Here is a 25,892-nt window from a genome sequence, read left to right as displayed (position 1 = left end):
TCACAGCATGGCAACCTTCTGCATGACAGTTATTTCAGAGGCTGCCTTCACTGTCCTTCATTTTCTCAAAGTAGAAAGTACATTTAAAGGGTGTCAAGCTGGAAAGAGCTGGGCAGGTCCACTTGGCATAGACAAATGTTGCTGAGGCAAACTGATGACCATGACAGTATCTCAAGGTGGGTGCATTTTTGGACATCTTATTATTGTAAACACTTTGAGAATGAAGGAAGACCACAGCTATTGAGCAATGAGTTTGGAGGGTACTTCCTTCCACAGGATTGCATGACATTGTACCTTATTCTTGAAACTTTAAGATGCAAGGAGTGTCACTACCTACCCCTCTGCCTTACTGCTGAAAGGCCACATCCAGGTTCCTGCCAGGCTTCAATCAGCAGACAAGCCTGACATGGGGGTTACTATTACACTGACCCTGTCTCTGACAAAATAGCTCTGAGGCAGGTCAAGCCAATTGATGAGCAATCTTCAGATTTTACTCTTAGTCCTGACGACAACTATAACTCCATGGCTCTAGGAATATTCCGCCCACTGTTTCTACTCTTAGATTTGTACAATTTTTGGAACCAAGCAGTGATTATCTTCGAAGCTAGTCTAAATCAGTTTATATTCTGCACAAGGTTAGTTCAATATGTCATCTGACCAATGTAAAATATTCAAATATAAGTGACTATTTATGCTATTCAATGTTATCTTGTTACAATGTTTCACACAAGATGCTCGGATCAAGTAACAAATTACCCATACACTGGTATTTTTAATCAATTTGCGGTAGTAATCGGTGACAGAACTAAAATTAGAAAATGCTATTTTATATACAAAATAGAACGGTATTAAAAATTTAAAGATCTGACATTTATATTGTATGGAGTTGAGTACTTAGCGAATAATGAGGAACTTAACTGACCCATTTAGATGACCAGGGTTGACAGATTATCATTTGCAAAGGTTAAGAATGAGGCTATTATAAGTGTGCATCATGCATATGAGTTGTAGAATTATATTTTTATAAAACATTTTCTTTGCAGAACAGGCTTCCTTCGGAATAAATTGAATGGGACATCGACAAGAGAATTAGCTTTAACACCCACATCTGAAATAATTTTGTTTTATAATTTCATTCATTTGTTAAGTTAGCTAAATTTATTTAATACTTTAATGCATGAATATGATTGTATTAATTTAATATAGTAGACCCTCCTTTTAATAAGGCTCTTTGGGATCCATTATAAAAGTATGCTTTAAAATAATAAAAATGTGGGAGGAGTGAATTATGTGCTCATTAAAGTGGGCTGGGAAATAAGAGTTCATTCCCATTTTGGCACATAGCCATTCCCAAGGCAGGGAGAGTAGATGCCAGGTCAATATCTACATGGCAGCCTCAGAACCTACTGTCCAAACTGCATGAATGTGCGGTTTACAATTGTCATATCAGTCAACCTTTCTGTTAGAGATTACTGTTGTAGAGAGATGGTCCTTTTTCTCTGAAATGTATAGCAGCATGGGAACCAGATATATAAGGAATGTCCTTTTTGCTGTTCTTACATAAAGTTCACAACAGCCATATTCCCCCATGGTCCTTGAGTATCCAGCTTCATTTCTCTAAATTATTACTGTGTTTCTCCCCTTGCTATTTTTCAACTGCATGCTGCCCCTTGGCAAAACCTTGTAAAAACGGAGTCAGCTTGTATGCTGACAGCACCCAATCCTAGCTCCTCCACATATGCCTGCTCTCCTCCAATGTTACTAACTTGGTCAACTGTTTGTCTGACATTCCCTAATGCTATATAGAAACATCAATTTCCTTTGATCTGCACCACAAATCTCTAGTCCCCCCATGGCAACAGTTTGAGGATAAGTTATGTTGTTCACAGCCTTGAATGAGCTTCTGTCCACATGCGTTCTCTTCGCCAATACTGCCTGCTTAGCTCCAAAACTACCTAATTCTAGATATTTCCTAATCAACCTGTTGAGTGATATTATTACCCCGCCTCAATTAACTGCTAATGAAATCCTCATCCTGCCTTTGTTCCCTCTAGACTTTACTATTTTACTGCTGTTCTCGTCAATTTCCCCTCTTTAACACTCCCTAAAACTGACCACAACCAAATGGTCTGCTTGTACTCTTATTTCTTATGTAAAAGGTCTATAATAATACAAATGACTGTTATTAGAATATTTATCCAATTTATTTGGGTTGCATTTGAAATTCGAACTTAGATTGTGAAAGTCATATTTATACTTAATTCCTTCCCACATTTCTTGTCACATCTCATAGTGCTTCATGTATGATGAAGAAAATGGCTAAATCTTACTGAAAATAAGCTAAGTGATATTTTTGTTAAATTTCACAGAGGCTGTCACCCTGCAAGCCCTCGACAGTCTACTTACACTATCTTCCCAAACCTGGCTCATTCCCTCCGCACCACAGCCCCATGACACTTCAGTTATCCTTTTCTCCCACTCTCTACAGGCAGAAAAAATGGCCATTGCCAATATTTCCCTGGATTCCTGATACCATCTTAAAGCCCAAATATGCACCAGTTCCAAGGCTGGCAGTCCGCAGCTGCCTTGTGTGTTTCTTGTCAATAGCCCCAGACATGGTGGACAGAGGGCAATTGCCACCCTACTTTGCCAGTGGAGACCTGGAGATCCTGCTGGATAAGGGTTGCATGTGGTTGCTGCCCGTGGAGTATGCCCAAAGGTGTTAGTAACTGTTGGAGAGCTGGAGAAGCATGTAGTGACCTGGAAGCACTAGGTTACTGCTCTGACTTCCGTGTCAGGAATTATCATCATTCAGTTTCTAGGCAATGGATGGGAGAATTGGAAACTTTTGCAAGGTGGCATAATAAAGATGTTAACACAGTTTAATGCATACAAATAGGCCCGCCGCTGTGCAACTTGCTTGAAAACTGGGACTTTTTGTTCTGGATGCCAGGAAGGTCCTCCCTGTGAATCTCATCCCAACTTTTTCACCAATGCCCATGTTGTTCAGGGCTGGAGGGATCCCACTTGCAGTGCATCTGTCATCTCTTGGATGTCAGCAACAAATGAATGGTACACACCTGATTTGTATGAAGCTCTTTCCAAAACTACCAATGAAGTTAATAACCAATTATTGTAAAAGGAATTCAGAATATTGGAGGAAGCCATTCAGCCCATCGAATTGGCACCAGCACTGTGACCATTTTCACCTAGTGCCAAACTCCTGTTTTTTTGCCTATAACCCTGCATATTGGTTACATTTAAATAATCATCCAATTCCTTCTTAAACTTACCTCACCACATTGACAGGCAGTGCACTCAAAACTCAAACCAATTGCTTTAAAATGATTTTATCTTTCAGTTTGTGTTTGCTTGTTTTGCAAACATTTTAAAACTTGAGGTTTTGGATCCTCTTATACCCAGCCACAGATCCTCCTTATTTACTTATCCTGAATTCTTTGATTTTAAACATTTCCATAAAATTTCCCCCTCAGCTTTCTCTTCTCTGAGGAGATCCATCTAAACTTCATTAGTCCAACTTCACAGCTCACATTTCTCAACCATAGAACTATTCTTGTAAACATCTTCTACACTTTCTCCAATGTATTCACATCTTTCCTATAAGGTAGTGCCCAGAAATGTACACAATATTCCACCTGAGGTTTAACCAGTGTCTTATATAAGTTCATCATAACTATTCTGCTCGTGTATTCTTTGCACCTATTAGTTATACTTATAATACAGCCTGCTCTCTTTGTGGCTCTCTCTCCCTGCCACCTTTATTGACTGATACACATAAATACACAGACCTCTTTAGTCCTGCATGAGTTTTGCAATTGTACCCCTTTTAAACAATATTCCTCCATATTCTTTCTATCAAAGTGACTAACCTCAGACTTTGCTGCATTGACCACTTTGTCACTCTGCCACTTTGTCAATGCCTTTTTTACATTACAGGTAACTCCTCTCAGTTGAACATTCTTACCATTTTGAAATTGTCCCCTGCACACCGAGCCCTGGATGAGTTATCAGGAAAAGCAAGGATTCCATTATGGACACCTGAAAACTCCACCCTCCAGCTGAACCATTCCTGTCTGTTTCCTATCATTCAGCTAATTTTGTATTCTGAGAAAGTGAGGACTGCAGATGGTGGAGATCAGAGTCGAGAGTCTTCCTGAAGGGAATTCCTGATGAAATCCTTATGCCCAAAACGTCAATTCTCTTGCTCCTTGGATGTGGCCTGACCTGCTGTGCTTTCCCAGCCAATTTTGTAGCCATGTAGTTGTTGTCCATTTTTCTCCATAGCCTGTAACATTTCTCAACAGTCTGTTGTGGCTATTCTATCCAATGCATTTTGGAAAATCCATGTAAACCTCGCCAACAGCCTTGCATCATCAACACACTCTGTCACGCTTTCCAAAAGGTCCAGCCAGTTAGCTAGGCCTCATTTTCTCCTAACCAATCATGCTAACTCCTCCAAATATTTTTTGTGTCTATTAATTCTATCCAAATGATTGTTTCTCCACCACCGATGTTAAGTTGACTGGTTAGTAATTACTGGGCTTCTCTTTACAACTTTTTTTGAACAAGGGCTTAATGTTTTCAATTCTCCAGTCTTCCAGCACTACCCTGAATCTAGAAATGATTGAAAGATAATTGCATGTGATTCTTCAATTCACATTCTCGTTTCCTTGTCAATATCCTTGGATCAATGGGATCTGATCCTGATGCCTTTACAAAGTTTAATATTGACAGCTTACCCAAATCCTCCTCTTTACCAATTTTAAACCCTTCTTGTGACTGAGATTCCATCCCTGCCACCCAGCTTAGGCATCATCTCTTCCTTAGTAAAGGTAGAGCAAAGTGTTTGTTTAACACCTCAGTTATGCATCTTGCTGCCATGTGTAAATCCTCTTTTTTGAGTCCCTAATCAACCCTACTCCTTTTTAGATCAGAGTGGTGCTGGAAAAGCTCAGCAGGTCATGCAGCATCCGAGGAGCAGGAAAATCGACATTTCGGGCAAAAGCCCTTCATCAGGAATAGAGGGACGGAGCCTCCAGGGTGGAGAGAGAAAATTTTATCCCTGGAGGGTCCCTGCCTCTATTCCTGATGAAGGGCTTTTGCCCGAAATGTCAATTTTTTTTTTCCCTGCTCCTCGGATGCTGCCTGACCTGCTGAGCTTTTCCAGCACCACTCTGATCTAAACTTTGGTTTCTAGCATCTGCAGTCATCACTTTTGCCTACTCCTTTTTATTATCACACTTTTTATTTTGGTGTGCTTGTTTTCCCCTTTGAGTTTCCCCTATGTGTTAGCTGCCAGTCTTTTTCATTAGACTTTTTTGTTTCTATTATATTTCCCTTTACTTCTCTCCTGAGCCTTACATTTCAGCTTGGTTCTCAGTTGAATTTATTATTTGACATCTATCATAAGCACACTTTAGCTTCTTTAATTTAATTTCTATCTCCTTTGTCATCCATAGAAATGTTGGCTTTCAAATTGTGTCATTGGCTCCTTGCTGTTCACATTAAACACTTCAGGTCAAATAAACCTGTGGTAGCATTCTCACCTACGAATTAGAGAGATGATCAATAATTCGATCCCCATCCCAGGTCAAAAGTTAATAATTATGCTGCATCACCAGAAATCTTGCTTTCAAATAAGTTGTTGAGTTAACATCAATCTGCCTGAGCACATAAGCAGAACAAAAACCCGATATTATAACAAAAAGCAGGAAACTTCTTCTGGACCGGCAGTTATCCCCCAATCTGTACCACCAAAAAGAGATGAATCAGGCATTTATCCTTTACTATTTGTGGGACATTGTTGTGTGTATGTTAGTCATTGAAGCCAATTTTAGAAACAATATGAAGAAGTCTGGGCATCTTCAGGGAATGAAAAATGTTATTAAATTGCACATTTTTTTCTTCAGACAGAGCTTTGGATTTTCCATCTCAGTCTTCACAATCATTGCACCATCCAGCACAGATTAGAAGGCTGTTGTAAAGGTTTTATTTTATTTGATTATATTTCTCCATTATTGAGTGAGCAATATAAAAAGGATCTTTTTTAAGAGGTTTACAGCACAAATGCTCAAATTGGTTAACATGTTCAACAATAAATTTTCAGTTTGCCCTTGATTGTCTGGTTTTGCATGAGAAGTAACAATTACAACACTTTCACGTAGCGCTATCCAAGGGGAATGGTAGACATTGAAATCAAATGAAAGAATTTGGGTCAGTTGGGAGAGTCAAAGTCTTTAAGAGCTTGAAAGTCGGTGGAAGAGGTAACAAAGCTATTTTAGCAGAACATTTCAAATGTTTCATAATCTCAATTAGTTTTTCATAAGATGCAGAATTCATAGGCAAGGGCAACATTTGTACTTGAACTGAATGGCTTGCTAGATTAGAATGGCGCTGGAAAAGCACAGCAGGTCAGGCAGCATCCGAGGAGATATTACAGTGGTGTTGGAAAAGTGGTGCTCGGATGCTGCCTGACCTGCAGTGCTTTCCCAGCGCCACACAAATCTGGACTCTGATCTCCAGCAGCTGCAGTACCCACTTCTGCCTGAATGGCTTGCTATAGTACTAAAGAAAGTAGTGGAGAAACAATCACATTGCTGTGGATCTGGAGGCACATGTAGGTCAGGCCAGGTAAAGATGGTGGATTTTCTTCCTTAAAATAGATTAATGAACCACATTGATCTTATGACAATTGATGATGATGGATGGGTTTGTATGGTGAGATAATTGTTTTTGCACAGTGGATGGGAGTTGTGCAGGGGGACCCTGCAGAATCTCCATTGTAGCAGACTCTGACAGGATTTTTCAGGAAAGTGAAGATTCTACTCAATGATTCCCCAATGTCTTGAGCCCTCCAAAAGCTTCCATTTGAATTTAACAATCTGAAGGGTTTCACTGCAGTGACATAAATAGTTACTCAAGAGAAGTTAAACTATCAAATATCTAGCTTAAATGCCGAGTAACTAGTTAAAAGACACCCAACTTACCATACTGTTACCTACTTTCACCTAGTTGATTATAACCTAACCACACATAACACATCCTTCAGATCTACAGCACAAGCCAGATCCTGATACCAATACTCTCCTCTCCCCCAGGATCTGACACCCCGCCCACGCTCCGTCCAAAACATGAAGACCCAATGCCCCTTCAATGCCTGGAACTTGACATGCCCACTCCCTGTGGATCTGACACTCACCATCTCGAGAGCTGACACCTCATCAGAACCCACCCCACCCTTTCCCCTGCTTTGGAGCTGATACCCTGATCCTGCTCCAGACCTGAAAACAATTCTCCTGCCTTGGATTCAACAACTCTTCCATTCAAGACCTGACAACAGTCCTGACCCTTCAGGACATGAAAGCTGCAGCCATACCCTTTTCTGGACCCAATATCTCCACTCTGACCTATCCTAAACACACCATCACTTACTTGGCCATCTTGCCAACTTGTGTTGTGGCACCCTTCTTTGCAGCACCCTGCTGACGTGACATGCTATGCCCTTTCCACCTGGCATGCTACCTATCTAGCAGCCTATCATCTACCTACCCTCCTGGTACCCTAACCTCACATGTACATTATGTACTTAGCCTTTCACAGGAGCTGTCAAAGTGGCTGCCTATGACGCACTATCTTTAAATTCCAGGAAATCCAACTGACTGCTGTGAAGAAGGGGACCCTGGTTTGACTTAGCCCAATTACTTTGCGCTACAAGGGACCTGTTGGAATGGAAGTACATGATCACATTTCTGAAGGAGCCTCGCGTGGAATTTTCTGTCAGAAATACGAAGCGATTTCAGCTTACAAAGAGCAATCTGTGTATTTGCCACTCCTCAGAAAATCTGGCCCTTGGTTACCATTGCTGAGACTTGTGTCTAATTCCACATTCATTTATGAATTGAATTCCAACTCAACCAGCCGCTGTGTTGGGATTTGAACTCAAACCCTCAGAGCATTATTCTAGGTGCCTGGATTACTAGCCCAGTGATATTATCATTCCACCTGCATCACAATCCACAAGGAAAGTGGAAGATGTCCTTATGTAGATGCACAAACTGCTAGCATAGACTCATTTGGTCTGTTCTTACCTCATGCAAATGTTTCTTCTCATTTTAACTACTTTTTGCCCCTGTTTGCAGTCAGTTCCTGCCTACTGTGACTTCTGTCCCTCTAAGTTTCCAGTTTCCTGGCTTTCACTGCCTCTCTTTTCAGTATAGGTTTCAAATCTCTCGACACCTCTTCTCCCAATAAGAACATCTGGAGGTTATTTTCTTCTTCCTGGAATGAAGTTCCAACCAGTCTCCATCCACCATCTCCCTCTACCAGCTGATGGCATTCATTTTCTCATGGTCAGCTTCTATCTTGACTCTGCTCACGACCTATAAATAAAGGTTGTTGCCATAGAAACTTGTACAGATCTGCCTGCTTTGTCATGGGATTGGTGGTACATTCTTTAGTCCAGTCCTCCTCATCTTCTGACTCTGACCTCTTTTCCTGATATATTCCTGATCTTGTCCTGAGCTGAAAAATAATAATCTGACATCAACCCTACTTTCACTTCACATGAACAATCTGTGACACCTTCCTATCCCTCTTTAACTTCTCTGCTTTAATTTCTGAGGTACACTATCACAGAGAATAGGAGTTCAAATCTCAACACAACAACTGATGGCATTTCAATTCAATTCATGATAGAATACATGATAGAATAGGAGAAAGACATAACTATTTGGGCCATGGGCAGGCTATGATATTCAACACAATTATGATCAAATTCAATTGTCACACCAGTTCTCCATAGCGCTGGATTTGATGAGAGATCAAAAATCTGTCTACCTTCACCTTTAAATATACTCAATAATGAAGCATCCACAATCTTCTGTGTATAAAATGTAAATATTCACAACTGATTGACGAATTTTCTCCTCACTTCAGTCATGAATAATCAACTCCTTGTCCTGAGACTGTGTTCCTGAGTTCTAGATGTCCAAGACAGGGGAAACTACCTCTTAGTCTCTACCCTGCCAAAGGTCCTTCAGAATTGCTCACGGTTCAATGAGACCACTTCTCATACTTCTAAAACTCCAGGGAGAATGAGCCCAAATTACCCAGACTTTCATCATAGGGCCCTTCCTATGAACCAACCTTGTGAACCTTTACTTTGCAACTGACAATGCAAGCATACCCTTGGAGATCAAAGATGTGCACTGTACTTCAGTATTGTACCACAAAAGTCTTGTACAAATGTATTGAGAATTCTTTGCTTTTGAACTCCAATCTCCTTGCAATAAAAATTCCCCTATACCTGCTTAAATGTTTCTGAGCATTTTGTAAGAGTGCATGAAGTCTCCCTGAACATCAACATTTAAAAGTTTATCACATTTTAAAAATAGCAGCTTTTCTGTTATTATTATTAAAATGAATAACTTCACACCCCTCCAAATTATACTTCATCTGTCACTTTATTACCCACTCATTTAACCTAGCTATATGTGTTTATGCAGCCTTTTTGTGATCTCCTCACAGCTTACAATTCCAGCTAACTTTATATTATCAATAAACTTAGGTACATTACTCTTGATCTTTCCATCTGTCATTAATATCGATTGTAAGTAGTTGAGGCACTGGCACTCTTTTTTTAATCTGTATTTACTTTGAAGAGATCTAAGCATTTCATTTTGAATGATATAAAAAAAATTGAGACCTATTACAAAAGAAAGAGAGCAATTTATGCAGAACTGTCATCTCCTTTGACGAAATTTATTTAAAATACCTCACAAAGACAGAAAGCAGCAGGAAATAATCGACTGATCTGATCTGATTTGTGTCAGCTGTTAAATATATATATATATATATATATATATATAAAAAAAACAAATGCAATATTATTTTTAACGCTTGGCATGCTGCAATTCATTTACAGGTTTTGCAATTTGCAAGTGGTTCTGTAGTGCATCGTTACTGTGAAAATCAGTTTTTGTAAATATACAATATACCATATTTGAGAGCTCTCTGGTACCCTTCAGGTTGAAGGGATTGGGAAGGTTAGGCATCTCAAGTCCCAAGGCTGCCTGTCTTCTCAATGTAGCTATTGTCACATTTGGGAAAGATTTGTTGGTTTCTTGAGAGCCACAAGATGGAGCATTGCATACTGGTGCAGCAGGCTGGAGGAGAGGTGGGGAAAGGAAGCATGTCACAGTTCAGCTTGTGCCACTTGCATCCTCTACCAGAGAAACAGCGACTGGCTTTGCTAGCAGCCATGGCAAAGTCTACAGTCTGAATGGCTGGACACATGATGGCTCTAAGTTTGCAGTTCCTCTCCCTTATACCTTTCAGTAAGGTATTTCTGAAAGTTTTTCTATATTAAGAGTTATATAAATACAGGTTTGTTTATATAACTGAAAATAATATTTGGCAAGGTCATTAGATGAAAAAGCATTGGTTTATATCATGCCTAAATATGGAAATTTGAAACATTGAAAGTTTTAGTGGTAAAAAATTTTGTTTCAAGGCTTTTCGGTGCAATGATTGCTGTTTTGTTTGTGGTGCACTTTACTGGCAACGCACAATGGGTGCCACTGTCATGAGAATGTTTGGGCAGGATGGGGAGCATCTGCCAAAAACATGTCAAATAGGCAGATGTTGTTCAGCGCTTAATGCTGATATTACAGTGCGCTATGTTTGGCTCAACATTCCAGCTAACCATCTTGCATTGCTGAGCACATGTTCCATATCAGGAAGGACTGCCCTGATCACTACCATTTAAAGGTGTCATTCTTAGTTTGAGATTATTTCTCCTAGCTCTTGTTGCAAAAATAGAGGTTTTCTTAATTTCTTTAAATTTAATTAAGTCTAGAGAGAGGATTGATTGTAGCATGCGATGAAAGACTTTGTCTTGGCTTTGAGCATTCTGCAGAAATGACTTGGTCCCAGATATTTTCTCACAAAATGACAGGGAGAATGAGCTGAGGTGGTGTAGAATAGACCAATGGGTCAATAGAGGGAGGAGTTAGGGAAGTATGATTAGCAGAAGGCCATCCAATTAAGGATAAGGATGCCACCATGATCTCAGTGATAACTGTTCCAATGATGGTGACCACGGTCTCCTCCAAGGGATAGGGATATGCAACCTAACCTATCCCCCAGGGTTAAGTACTGCAGCTGTGGTTATACAACACATACAACAGAGAGATGGAAGTGTGTCAATCAATGCAGCTCAATATTTTTCAGTGATGTGATTGTCATTATTAATGACAAGGAAAGGGGTCTATTTAATTCTCAATAAAACTAACAAGTTAAAATAATTCTTCAGGTATGGACTTAAAGAAAATTGTTGAAAAATAGAAAATATAGCTGGTTGTGTGTACAACTGTGCAAAATCTGTGAGAAAGGGGGAATGATAGGAATTAATTAGTAGTGTTTGATTGTAGATGAGAAATAAGTTGTAGTCCATTGAATAGTATTGCGGCCAGTGATCTAGTGTCCGGGTTATGGCATTTGAAATTATGGCGCCTATTGTTGACCTCTCACATGAGGTCAATGAGGGTTTGGAACACTGTATCCAGATTTTCAGGGCTGGACTCCTGCCATTGAGCTCCATGACTATCCAGATCCAATCCTTGTATAAATTTTATCTGGAGAAAGCATGTTGCTTCTCCTCTCCACTTCCTTTACAAAAGAAAATGTTAAAGATGGCAGGGTATGATAATATAGTGACCCCCTTATCAAAATTCTTTTCAGGATGACTTCCAGCAATTGCTTTAACCACAGCCTTCCCTCCGAGAGGTTTAATTCAATAGCCTATGGATGTCATTTTATGCCTGAAAGGGTTAAACCAAAATAAATTTCTCCAGTTGTTGATCGGGCTGAATTGCTGCTGCAGATTTAGGACACAATTAAATCCAGGATCCAAATAACCACAGATTATGGTAAAAGGCTGACTCCCAGATATGATTTGCCATGGTTACCAGCTTGCATTTATTTTTTAGATTATGTTGCTCAAACAGTCATGTTTTACTCTTTGGAAGAAGTCTGTTCTTTTCTATTTTATCTGTGGTGATTAAAGCTATTTGTGGTTATATATGCACTGGAACTGTCGAATGCATTTGGAATAATACATAACAGATTGTGCTAAATTTTCCTGAATATCAAACAGAAATATTATCTATTCATTGTTGAAGAGTAGAATTTACTTTGCTTACACAGTTTACAGTCAAGATAATATCAAAAAACAAGAGCATTTCAGGTTTAATGTTTAAACATTCCCTCAAACCTGAAAAGGTATATTTAATTGTGGCACATTTCTATTTCTGAATTTATCCCAGTGTTTCAGTGGATAAATCTACTATATAAAAATACAAAGTGCTGGAGAAACTCAGCAGGTCTGAACAGGGAATCAGAGCTAATGTATGGAGTTCTATGACTCTTCTCTATAGCTGAAGAGGGCTAGAAAATAGTAGCGTTAATGCTGTTGACAAAGGGGAGGAGAAATGAGTAAAAAAGGTTATGATTGTGCCACAGCAAATTACAAAGGGAGTATTAATGGTTGAGAAAGAGTGAGCTCAACATAAAAGGATCTCAATGAAAGCGATGGACAGCTAAAAATAGATTGGCTTTACTGAGAGCAAACCCACACAATTAAGATACAGGATGGGGGGGAAGAGGTATATTTAATTCTCAATAAAACTAATAAGTTAAAATTCTTCAGGTATGGACCTGAAGAAAATTGTTGAAAAATAGAATAAATAGAAAACAAACCAGGAATAGCAATCATTATTGCAATTCAATGTGTCAGTGCGAAGTTCGTGAAAACTTAATTCAAAGCTTTATATTGCAACCAAGAAATTTTATTAATTTTATTAATTTAAATACAAAGTCAGATAAAGGAAAGGCCTGTGAACTTGTCCATGTGCTTTTGAATTTAGCATAAAAAATCTCATTTTAAACTAGTTTACAATAGTTCTATGTTCAGATCTTCTCTATGAAGATGGTATACTGGTAAAGGAAAATCAAACTTCATGTTGAAAATAGCAGAAATATTTAGTATTGCAACAACAATCATAGAATGATATAGTATGGAAGAGGTCATAGTGATGTACAGCATGGAAACAGACACTTCGGTCCAACCCGTCCATGTCGACCAGATATCCCAACCCAATCTACTCCCACCTGCCAGCTCCCGGCCCATATCCCTCCAAACCCTTCCTATTCATATACCCATCCAAATGCCTCTTAAATGTTGCAATTGTACCAGCCTCTACTTGGCAGCTCATTCCATACGTGTACCACCCTCTGTGAGAAAAAGTTGCCCCTTAGGTCTCTTTTTAATATCTTTCCCCTCTCACCCTAACCCTATGCCCTCTAGTTCTGGACTCCCAGACCCCAGGGAAAAGACTTTGCCTATTTACCTTATCCATGCCCCTCATAATTTTGTAAACCTCTATAAGGTCACCCCTCAGCCTCTGATGCTCCAGGGAAAACAGCCCCAGCCTGTTCAGCCTCTCCCTATAGCTCAAATCCTCCAACCCTGGCAACATCCTTGTAAATCTTGAAAGCAGCTTAACAGCTTGACTTAACAGCAACTTTAAGCAATCACAAAAAAAGCACAAGATAACAAAACGGGTGTAGTGAAGAAGACCAAATTCCTAATAATATCTTTCCAAATCAAGAAAATAAGCAAAAACCTCAAATGCCTATTACCAACCAAATAATGCACAAAATTCTCTGGAACCAATTTTTCGACCATGAAAATTTAAATTTTCTGATCTATTTTTGTAGACCACAAACGTCTAAACTTTCAGATTCATTTTTATAGATAGGAAATTAGCAGATGTGGAAAGTACAATTCATAAGATTTCAGATAGCTTCTGGATTGGACACCAGATCAAATGCAGAATAGGTTCATACACTTCTCTGTTAACAGAGCAGCTCACTTACTACACATACAACTGAACATTGAGAAACAAGTTACACTTGACAATCTCATGTTTATCTTTTGATCAATGTTTCACTTCAAGAACAAGCAAGAAAGTGATGAGATCACACTTCAATAGTACAAATCACCTCCCAGGAAAGACATTTAAAATCATCATTGATTACCTATATGTATTATATGAACCATGGAAACTTAGATGACAAGCTCATTTGTTGCAGAATTGTCTTTGGCATTTTAGATACATCTGTTATAGAATTTTTTCAATCAAAAATGGCTCTAACTCCAGAATAAGCAGTTTAAATAACATTAGATATAGACTTTATACAATTGTTCAAGAAGCATTGTATAGAAAAAGATTCCATTTTCTTTTTCTATAAGGAGAGTTGATTACTTGAAATACAATATCTCCTCTGACCAGAGGAGACAGATTTCTCATCTGAACAATATATTGCATGTAACAATATTAACAAGGAAATTAACATATGATATCTTATTCCAGGTACGATGTTCCAAAATTCAACATCAGTGAAGATAAACCAGTTCAATCTTCCACATATAAAGTATTCATTGCAGTAAACAAGGTCTTGAAGATGTGCTACAATCTAAAGAGCATATCAAGCAACGAATTAAATTATTCACAAACCAATGTACAAACAGATTCAAAAACAGCTCCTTCCCTGCAGTTATCAGACTTTTGAATGGACCTCTCAAATGTTAATTGAAATCTCCCTCTCTGCACTTTGTGGCTGTAACACTATATTCTGCATTCTGTTCTGCTACCCTGATGGACGTTGCACGGTACAATCTCCTGTAGAGCACACAAAACAACACTCTTCACTGTATCTCAGTACATATGACAACAATAAATCAAACGCAAACTCAAACATGTATATTTATGCCTTGGAACAAAATCTTGAAGATTACATTCATATTGCAAAAGAACAACTTTCACATGAAGAACAATAAATACACGAAGGCCACTTCATTTTTCAAAAGGGAACTAACAATGGTACCCAAGCTAATAATGGAGCAGAAGATGTGCAACTACCTCATAATTCTCATCCATTTCTATGGTTACATTATTGTAAATTCCTTCAGCCAGACTGATTAAATTTCTGAAATAAGAAAAGATAGAGAACAAATAAAATCACAAATTCTACCTTCAGTGTTTCTACATCTGATCATAGACTTCCTTGCTCTACGTATCAAAACAGTTGAATTGAGTCAAAGACTTTGGAAGAGATGAGGACAAAATGTACAGTAAATGTTCTAAAAATAAATACTTTTAGCAATTTACTTGAGTCCATATGTATAATCTGGTTAGTCAATGTTTGAGGGAAAGACTGCTTAAAAGTGGGTGTTGTTGAACAGCTTCAGGACCCTGGAGCCAGCTTGCAATAATGTCACAGAACTGCATATCCTTCACAATAAATAGCGCAGTGTGGGTGGAGTTAGAAGGGCTTGAACACAGAAAGAAGATAGATGATTCCTTACTTAAGGCAAATACAAAATCTGAGACTACTATATCGATGGCTGTCATGTATAGTAATATTTAGTATAAAACTACAATAAATAGTGTTGCTTTGAAGTCTTAATCTGAAGGCAGTTCTTGCCTTTACTGGCTTCATGAACAGCCTGTTTTGACTTCAACTCAATGTGGCGTGAAACTACATGATAAAAGAGTCAGTGCAGGTACTGTAATCTTAGTCAGAACTGTGACTCAATGGGATCCAGATTTGTAGAAGGTGCTTTCATATTTTAGCATTAGTCAGTGAAGCTCTGAGATCCTAGTCTCTGCAATTCCCTCCGAAACATCAATGATTCTCCACCTGCTTCTTCCTGCTTAGATTCTACTGCTGTCCAGGGTTTGGCCTTCTATGCTAACATACTTGTTTTACTGCTTAATATTTTGAGACTTGCATCAGAATGGGACTCAACTTTATGTGAGGGATGTTTAAAACATGAGTATTGTCAATATTCCAGAAGCCTCTGCAATGCCCATATGTTTTAGTTTTGTAAAACAAAATGAAGTATTGACAAACTTGGGACAGAATCTGCCAATTCAGCAATTTAGATTGAAGGTTTCTGCATGCCCTATAATTTTGGTACAATAACACTTCGAAGCATTTCGAGAACGTGGACACTTTAAATTTTCAAATAGAGAGAAAATGATCATGGTGGAGTAAACTGAATGAAAATATATTTGATTCTACGCTTCTATGAATGAAAAGTGAGGCATTCTAAAACGTTATTGTTTGAAAATACAATCACGAGTCATGGTCACTTCCAGATTACAGAGCTATGGCTCAACCCTGCTCTCAGCCAAGCTGGGGCCGATCTAAACTTTGTACTATCACGTAAAATAGGTGATAGTGAATGGGCTGGCAATATTATATCTCTTATGATTTATATTTCTGTTGCAGTTGAAATCTGTGCTGTAGGGCTTTAAGATTTTATGAATAATACATTCAGGATATTACAGTTTATCTGATGTAAGTGGTAACTACATTGATATCATTTGATTTGAGAAATGAAAATGGCTGCATCAGGAATATGTAGTTGCAAAACAATTAAAGAGTGTAATGTCAACTCTTACAAGTCAGGGTGGAGGGACATCCAAGGCCAGTTGTGGCATCTTTCACTAAATTGTGAAAGATTTTCCAATTTTCTTGACAGTCTTAGAATGGAGGAACTTTGAGGAAGAAATATATTCATGTTGACATTGCAGTCATATCTGATAATTCAAATATGCATTACAGTGATCATTAATCATTATACTAAACTATGACAGCTCTCTTGGCCTGTTTTAGGTGCCCAGGAGTTTTGTGAGCACAAAGAAAGAGAAGCAAAATTTTGGTCAATTGGTCCCCTTAAAATTTAGGTAATCATTTGCTCTGTAAGATAGACAAAACCAGTAAAATGTTTTGCTGTTCAATTTTAATCTCAAGGGAACAACAGGATAAGAAGCAATGAATTAAGAGCATTTGTTTTCAAAAACTTGAAGACTAAATAATTGTTGAGCTGAAACTCAGATGATTTTGACAGTGAAAGGTCATTGATATAGTTTTGAATCTGCATAGTGTTGTAGCTTAGAGGGCTGGTTTTGTTATGAATCTGCTGTCCTTTGTCCTTCCGAGCAGTAGAGGTTATGAGTGTGGATGATGCTATTGAGGAAGCCTTGGTAAGGAAGTTGCAGGGTGTCTTATAGAAGATATATACTGTTGTCACTGTGCATCGGTGATGAAGGTCATGAATGTTTAAAGTGGTGGATGGGAAAATGCTTTGTCTGGATGGTGTTGAGCTTCTTAATTGTTTTTGATGATGCATTCATCCAGGAAGGCAGTCAGTTTTCCAACAGATTTCTCAACTTCTGCATTGGAGATCTTTAAGAGGCTTTGAGGAGTCAAGACATAAGCTACTTTCCACAGAATTCCTTGCTTCAACCTGCTGTTGTAGACACAGTATTTATATAATGGGTCATCTAGTTCAGTTTTTGGTCAATGACAAAGCCCAGAAAATTGACTCTGGGAGATTAACTAAGGTAATGCCAAGCAGAGATGTTTAGTATATTCTTGTTAATGATAGTCATTGTCTAGTATTTGTGTAAGGTAAATAATAATTGCCACTTATCAGACTAAGTACAAATATTGTCCACGCTCTACTGCAAGTAGACTTGGACAGCAGCATTATTGAAGGAGTTGTAAATGTGTGGATTTTTGATGGGAATGTTGGGCATAAGTCTGATCATGAGAAGGGACAAGCAAGTGGTGGCACCAGTTTGTAGCGAAGCAGACATCTGTCAACTAAAAGACCATCATGAGCGCACTATCCGCTTTGTCACTTACAGGGATCTGCAAAGATGACTGCTATCTGTCTTCCACCACTTTATGTAGTCATTTGAGAGTTCATAAAGCAAAATGTGTAAGGTTTTACTATGGTTATAATAATGTCTACATGTCCAACATTGCCTATCTGTATTGGTATGCACCATGGATGTCTGCTAACACAAGGACCATCATCATGAATCCTCCAGTGATGGACGTTCTACATCTAATTAGAAGAAATGTCATGAATTCTCAGATAGCGTTGAGCTTCAATTTAGAACACATCCTTATATCCAGCTTTATCATTTTATCAAATGAGGAAAGACATTACTCATGGCTTCATTGACCTAGCAGTTACCCAGAAAGGTTCCTGCACAAGACAAAAGACATTCTAATCTAGCAGCTGTCAGATGGCCATTTTTGGAATAGACACATAAATGGACAACTCTTTACCTGGTTCATTTAATACTCCCTCTTCAAAGGCAACAGATGTGCTGGAACATGAACAAAAATGTTAGTCACTTAAACATTCACCCATTAAAGGGACCCCCAGTAGTACAAGATATGTATTAATTCACAGTATTGTCCCTGAGTTGTGTCCTGGCCACATATGAAACCTGCCTAATTTATTTGAATGAGGTACTTTGCTCATGACAACTTCAGTCAAAGGAAAATACTGCAGATTCTGGAAGCTGAAATAAAAACCGAGAATTTGGGAGAAACATACTGGGTCTGACATCACCGGAAAGAAACAGAGTTAACACTTAAAATTCTGTATGACCCCTCTGAAGGGGGGTGGAAACATGATTGGATTTTTGTTGCAAAAACAGCAGAGAGAAGGAGTGAGTGGAATAGATGGTAAGGTTGCCTCAGAACATAAGGCGAAGAGAGTGCTAATAGCCATATCTGTATCTGACTTTTCCCACTCTCTCACCCACCTGCTTCCCCTCCTCCCTAGAACAATGAAACAGTTACCCTTGCCCTTACTTTCCACTCCACCACTGTCTGTATTCAATAGATCAGCCTCTACCACCATCAGCAAGATGCCACCCCAAACATATCTTTCCCTCACCTCCGCTATCAGTACTCAGTAAGTGCTGTTCTATTTCTGACATGCTGGTCTACTCCTACATCACTCGCCTATGGCCCCTACCCATACAATGCAGAAAGTGTAACATTTGCTCCTTTATCTCCTCCCTTCTCACTGTCAAGTTTGCAAACATACCCTCGCGCTGGAGCAGTGGCTGACTTGTACTTCTTTCTCTATCTAGTTTACTGTATTCGCTGCTCACATGATGGTTCCCACTATATCAATGAGACTGAATGTAGGCTTTGTGGAATCCCGTGGCTCTGCCCACATGACAGACTTCAGGTCATTTGTTATTTAAATACACCATCTTTCTTTCACATCTAGGTGGTCTACCTGTGAGATCCTTTGTGCATGCCTGGACTCTCTGCTGCATCGCACGCTGCCATCGAAGCGGCTGTGGAGGGGATGAGACTGTCACACGCTTCCTTCTGGAATGTGCCTACGCAAAGGAAGTCTGGAGAAGAATGCAGTGGTATTTGTTGAGGTTTGTCCTGAGCAGCTCTGTGACCCGGGACTCCGTGCTCTACGGTCTGTTCCCCGGGACGCACACCGAGATGATCATCAACTCGATCAAAGATGCTCTTTGGTCTGTCCGAAACCTGTTGATCTTCCAGCTGAAGGAGTTGACCCCGACTGAGTGTTGCAGACTGGCACATTTCAAGGTGCAGGACTATGTGTTGACGGACGTGCTGAAGCTTGGGGAAGCTGCTGCCAAGGCGCGGTGGGGAGAGACCACTGTGTATGGCCTGCCTGCCTAAGAAGAACAGGGGGCCCACTTAGAAATCTGGCCCCGCTGACACCTCAGCAAAATATCTGGATGGTCAATGTACAGACTTGTATATACGACTGATTAATTCCGATCTCTATGTAAAGAAATGCAAGTGTGCATAAGAATGGCATGACCAATTGTATAGATAGCAAAATAATTTTATGAATAAAGTATATTTTTGAAATTAAAAAAAATCTTTCTTTCACATCTAGGCTTCTGTCGTTTTCCAGTGAATTCCAAATCAAACTGGAGGAACAGTGACTCATTTTTTGCTTAAGCACTTTACAGTCTTCTGGACTCAACATAGAATTCAACAACTTCTGATATTGAATTATGTCCTCCATTTTGATAGCTCCCTCCCTCCTATACTCGCCCACAATTGTCTCATTTGTGGGGTTTGCTGTCTGGAAAACTGACCTATTTTCTGCTATAAACGCCTACTGTTAATATCAACTTTTCATCTCTATTTTTTCTCTACAATCATTAGCTCTCCCTTTGCCTTTTATTCTGGGGGCACCCTGACCACTTATCCCTTCTCCAATCTTTAATACAGCATGAAACCATCACTTTTTCAATCCCTTCAGTTTAATTTAAGAATCACATTGGACTTGAAACCTTACTGTTGACAGGGTTAGGGTAGTGTTCACTTCAAAGTAGCTCCTGGAAATTATGTTCCGATCAAAGACTTTGGACCCCACCATCATCAATGGGTACACAAGGAAAAAAGCAAAGCAGACATACCCACAATAGTCTCTCAAAGAAAACAAGGTGAATTTATTTTATTATCACTGATATTGAAAAATCACTTGACAGATTTTCCTTTCTAAGAACTTGCCTGTTCTACTGAACTCTCGGAAATACTTATGGAAGTAATTTCTCTGTGATTTTAGCAATAATTGACAGTTTTAATAATGTCGGTCCTTTATGTTATAATCTAATCAAAAAAACATGTGAAATTCTATTTGAAGAAACCATTTTAAAAACCTGCATTCCTTCTGTCCTTCCCATGCAGCCTACATGATGCTACATTTGTTGTTGACAGTTACAATGAAGTGAGGTTCCAGCCTGTCCATATTTAGAAATTGTAGGTCCTCTATTTTCCCAAACCCTGTAAGATCAACTCCACTGATGAGACTCTTCAGTAATAAATGTTACCCTTGCTATGTGTTTTATTGGTCAACTTCAGCCATTTCTGCTGTGAATTTTTTGTACCAGCCTTGATACATATACCATGAAAACTGGCTTCTTGTTGAGTCAGATATCTTAGAGTTTATTAACAATATTAGTTATTTACATGGATAGAATACTATAAAACTGAGTTGTGCCAATACTGAGGTCACCATACACTACATCCATATAACTGACTGACTGTGCTGATTCAGTTGCACAGAGTAACTAAAGTTAATATGGGTACCTGTATTTCAGAATGTCACATTGTGTTATGTCTTTTAACGATGTTAAAGGTTCATGCCTTGTCTGGAATCTATCCCATAATACAGCACTTTCCAATCTGAGCTTCAGTTCATCATTTCAAAGGTGATAGAAGCCACTTCTGGTTTTCATTTTTTTTTAAAGTAACTATATGTCTGAGAATTGCCCTAAAGGCATGCTCTTCATTTTGAATTTTTGGGTATGGAAACTATTTTGTTGTTAAAAGAATGCAGTATTTTAATTGCATCTATTACCCAGTTTTACAGTGAAATGGAATAGCTTGGAGTGGGGTGAGCTCAGTGCCTGGTGAACACACAACTCCGCCAATCAGCCTCTGACTGCTGGTGGAATTTCTAATGTTAGAAAAGAGTCAAGCAGCTTGATCTTTGAAGTGAAACTGCAGTAAAAATAAAACTGACCAAGCACTCCTTAACCTTGCTTTAGAAAATCAGCTTTAGTCAATGGACAGGGCTGACTGTACAAAACACACTATCAGGTCTGCTCACTGCCAGAAGCAAATTCCCAATTTCTTAGATGTGGGCAATATTACACATCCCTACTGGTAGCAATGCAGTGTGAAAGAGCAGTGCTACTATAAACTGAGGGAGTCAAGGTTTCACTTGTGATAGTTCAAGCAGCTATAGGCTGTTATAAACATTCCACTGTCTTCAACTCCCCTGCAGGACGATGCAGCAAATTTAAGAAATCTCAGCTAACCCTGTAACTGACACAGGTATAAAAATACCAGACCATTCTGCAAGCGAGGCAAATTATATGCGCTTGCTGTATTTTATCATTTACAATCGGTAGGCACAGGTGACACACTGATCAGGTGTACCTGCATAATCACTTCCAAAAATACATGCCATTTTGAATAATTCTACTAAAAAATCTTGCAGCTTCAACTTAATCGCTGCAAGTAACACATAAATCTTACACGAATATAAATCAAGAGTCAGCTGTGCAGAATTGGAGGACTCATTGTTTTATTTTATTGTAGTGGAGGTGCATTTTTTTTTACAACAGAGAGTGTTTCCAGTACTTTGGTGTTATTCTTTAATCTACATTTTTAGATTCTAATATTGTCAGTAAGCTAAATATTCAGTGACCAGTCAAACCAACCAGGTTCACTAATTGAACGTAAGAAAAGCAGCTGGAAAAATTCAGCAAGTCTGTGGAGAGAGAAACAGAGTTATGTTTTGAGCTTGAGTGGACTCTTCTTCAAAATCGGAATTCTATGTTCTGAAAAAATGATAAACCACAATTGAAATGTTAACTCTGTTTCTCTCTCCACAGATGCTGCTGAAGCTGCTGCGTTTCTCCAGCACTTTCTGAAATCTTATTTCAGATTTCCAGCATCAGCAGTATTTCACCCTTATGTTGTTTGTTGATCAGATGTGCACATCAACAGCTCAGTACTTGTTATTAAGCATTTTTTGAAATAAAATCTGGAGATGATTTAAAATTCAGATAAGCTACATCTCACAGCTTCATTTCAAAATATTCATCTTTAATTAACATTAACAGTACATTCTGTGTGTCACAGGCCATTGGAGTATATATTTCTGATCAGTGATTGTATCCAACCCAGGGTTAGTTAAGATGGAAGTCTTTTCTTAATATCTATTAAGAGTTGAAAATTAAACAAACATATCTTTAGCTTCAGTTTAGTTATCAAAGAAGTACTAGAAGCACCTTTATAGGTATATGTTCTGGAAAAAAAAAATGTTTTGGTACAATTTTGTGTGTGAGTATCATTGATAACTGACATTTCCCGATCTTTGAGACTTATCTTTTAATCAGATTGGTCACTTTGTCATATAGAAAATTAAAACAAAAAGTGGCAATTTGTAAATCAAATGATATTTTCCCAATTGTATGGTTGAAGGGTTAATCAAAATAGAGTTTGTAGATTCTCCAAAGCTCTTCTGAAAAATCAGGTCTCTTATAGATAAACTGATATCAAACCACAGACTATAATGTTTGAGAAGCTTGTGAAAATCTTTCATTTTCAAGCCCAGACTCTGATATTTGCAAACATGGATTGTGGAGAGATACAACCACTGTTGTCAGGCTGATGAAACGCAAAATATTAATGCAAGATATGTGGAAACATTAGCAAATTATCTACTTATACTTCAGAATTAAACAAAAATTGTGAAGACATTTCCATGAATTAATGCTACCACAACATTACAATCAACTGCTAGCATGCTGGTACCTAATGTTTAAATAAAGCTTGCAAAATTATGCAAAATCAGGCACTTATAGAATCTATAATAAATTGAATAATGTGTGTGAGCAAATCTGTTCTATTGATAACTCCGATGTAAATCTGCTGTCATGTGAAATCTCCGTATAAGAGTATTCACAATGTTTGCAATTACCTGTGACCCCCATGGAGGTGCAACGCGAAAGCTCTGCCAGTGTTAGATGTGTCATAATTCACCAGACCTACAATACTGCTTGCCACGCAACATATTCTAGGCTAAACATTCAATAGTGTTAGTTTTTGAGCTGGGGAATAGGAATGCATGATTACCCCATGCCAATTGAATTGACACAGACAGCAGGAAAACATTGTGCTACCTGCTCATCCACATGATCACAGTGTGCAGCCCAGTGTTAAACACACCACTGACTGGCAGCACACTTAGCAGGAGATCCAAGTACATGTGAAGCTAGCAGGGATTAAAGCTAGTCTGCACTTTGGAAAGCCAACCAACAACTCTTAAGGGTGAAGTGTATTTTGGCTGCAGTGGGGAGTGGAACTGGCTCCAGTGTGTTTCTGAGGCGAAATAAAGAGTAGCAATGGAGCTTCCTATTGAAGAGAGCTCCCAGGTTCCTCCAAAGTGAGGCTGGAAACCTTAATCTATACATGTTGAATCATAATGATATATGTTATAAAAATACTCATGCTTGTTAATAACTTTATGTCGTAGTAACATAGCAAATAAAAGAATTACTGTAGGAAATGTTGTAAAAAATGTTAATAGCAAAATGGTGAGAAACTAATTAATGCCAAATGTTGAACAATAAAATATGACTTGTAGTGTGCTTTCTATTTATAATTTAAGTAAAAGCCAGTTCTCCTGAGAGTTTAATGGAAAACAAGTACAATATTGAGCCACATAAATCAGGAATTCACGTCTAGTATCACCCAGTGGCACTGACCTCAATAATCATGGAGTGCTTCAAGAGGCTGGCCACATCAACTCCAAGCTTCCAGCTGGCCTCAATCCCCTGCAATTTGCCTTTTGACATAACAGGTCCACTGTGGATGCCATTTTCCTCACACAGCACTCCTCCCTAGAACATCTGGACAACAAGGACACCTACGTCAGACTCCTGCTCATCGATTACAACTCCTCCTTCAATACCATTTTCCTCTCCAGATTGATCTCAAAACTCCAAGAATTTGGTCTCAGCTTTGGTCTCTGCAACTGGATCCTCAGCTTTCTGATCCACAGACCACAGTGAAGATAGACAATTGCATCTCCTTCACAACAACACTCAACACTGAAGAGTTTCCTCAGCCCCCTACTGTGCTCCCGGTACACCCCTGACTATTTGCCAAATTCTCAATGGACACCATCTACAAGTTGATAAAAACAATAACTGCAGATGCTGGAAACCAGATTCTGGATTAGTGGTGCTGGAAGAGCACAGCAGTTCAGGCAGCATCCGAGGAGCAGCAAAATCGACATTTCGGGCAAAAGCCCTTCATCAGGAATAAAGGCAGTGAGCCTGAAGTGTGGAGAGATAAGCTAGAGGAGGGTGGGGGTGGGGAGAGAGTAGCATAGAGTACAATGGGTGAGTGGGGGAGGAGATGAAGGTGATAGGTCAAGGAGGAGAGGGTGGAGTGGATAGGTGGAAAAGGAGATAGGCAGGTCGGACAAGTCCGGACAAGTCAAGGAGACAGTGCTGAGCTGGAAGTTTGAAACTAGGATGAGGTGGGGGAACGGGAAATGAGGAAGCTGTTGAAGTCCACATTGATGCCCTCCCGCCTCGGAACACTTCAACCCCAGGGCATCAATGTGGACTTCAACAGCTTCCTCATTTCCCCTTCCTCCACCTCATCCTAGTTTCAAACTTCCAGCTCAGCACTGTCTCCTTGACTTGTCCGCACTTGTCCGACCTGCCTATCTCCTTTTCCACCTATCCACTCCACCCTCTCCTCCTTGACCTATCACCTTCATCTCCTCCCCCACTCACCCATTGTACTCTATGCTACTCTCTCCCCACCCCCACCCTCCTCTAGCTTATCTCTCCACGCTTCAGGCTCACTGCCTTTATTCCTGATGAAGGGCTTTTGCCCGAAATGTCGATTTCGCTGCTCGTTGGATGCTGCCTGAACTGCTGTGCTCTTCCAGCACCACTAATCCAGTACTATCTACAAGTTCTCTGATGACACCATGTCAGACTTGGTGGATGGATATCTAACAACAATGAGTCAAAATACAGAAAGGAGATAGAGGGCTTGGTGACGTGGTGCAGTGAGAATAACCTCTCTCTCAATGTTTACAAAACTAAAGAACTGATCATTGACTTGAGAAAGAAAGGAGGAGAACATGCCCCCATCTATATCAATGGAACTGAGGTTGCAAGGGTGGAGAGCATCCAGTTCCTTGAAGTGACAATAACCGATAACCTGTCCTGGACTTCTCACGTAGATACGAAGGTCAAGAAGGCACAAATACACCTCTTCTTCCTCAGGCAGCTCAGGAAATTTGACATGTCCATAAGGACCATCATCAACTTTTACAGATGCACCACTGAAAGCATAATGTCTGGGTGCATAACAGCCTTGTGTGGCAACTGCTT

This window comes from Chiloscyllium punctatum, chromosome 11, assembly GCF_047496795.1.
Source record: "Chiloscyllium punctatum isolate Juve2018m chromosome 11, sChiPun1.3, whole genome shotgun sequence".
Taxonomy (NCBI): Eukaryota; Metazoa; Chordata; class Chondrichthyes; order Orectolobiformes; family Hemiscylliidae; genus Chiloscyllium; species Chiloscyllium punctatum.
This window is presented reverse-complemented; position numbering follows the sequence as displayed.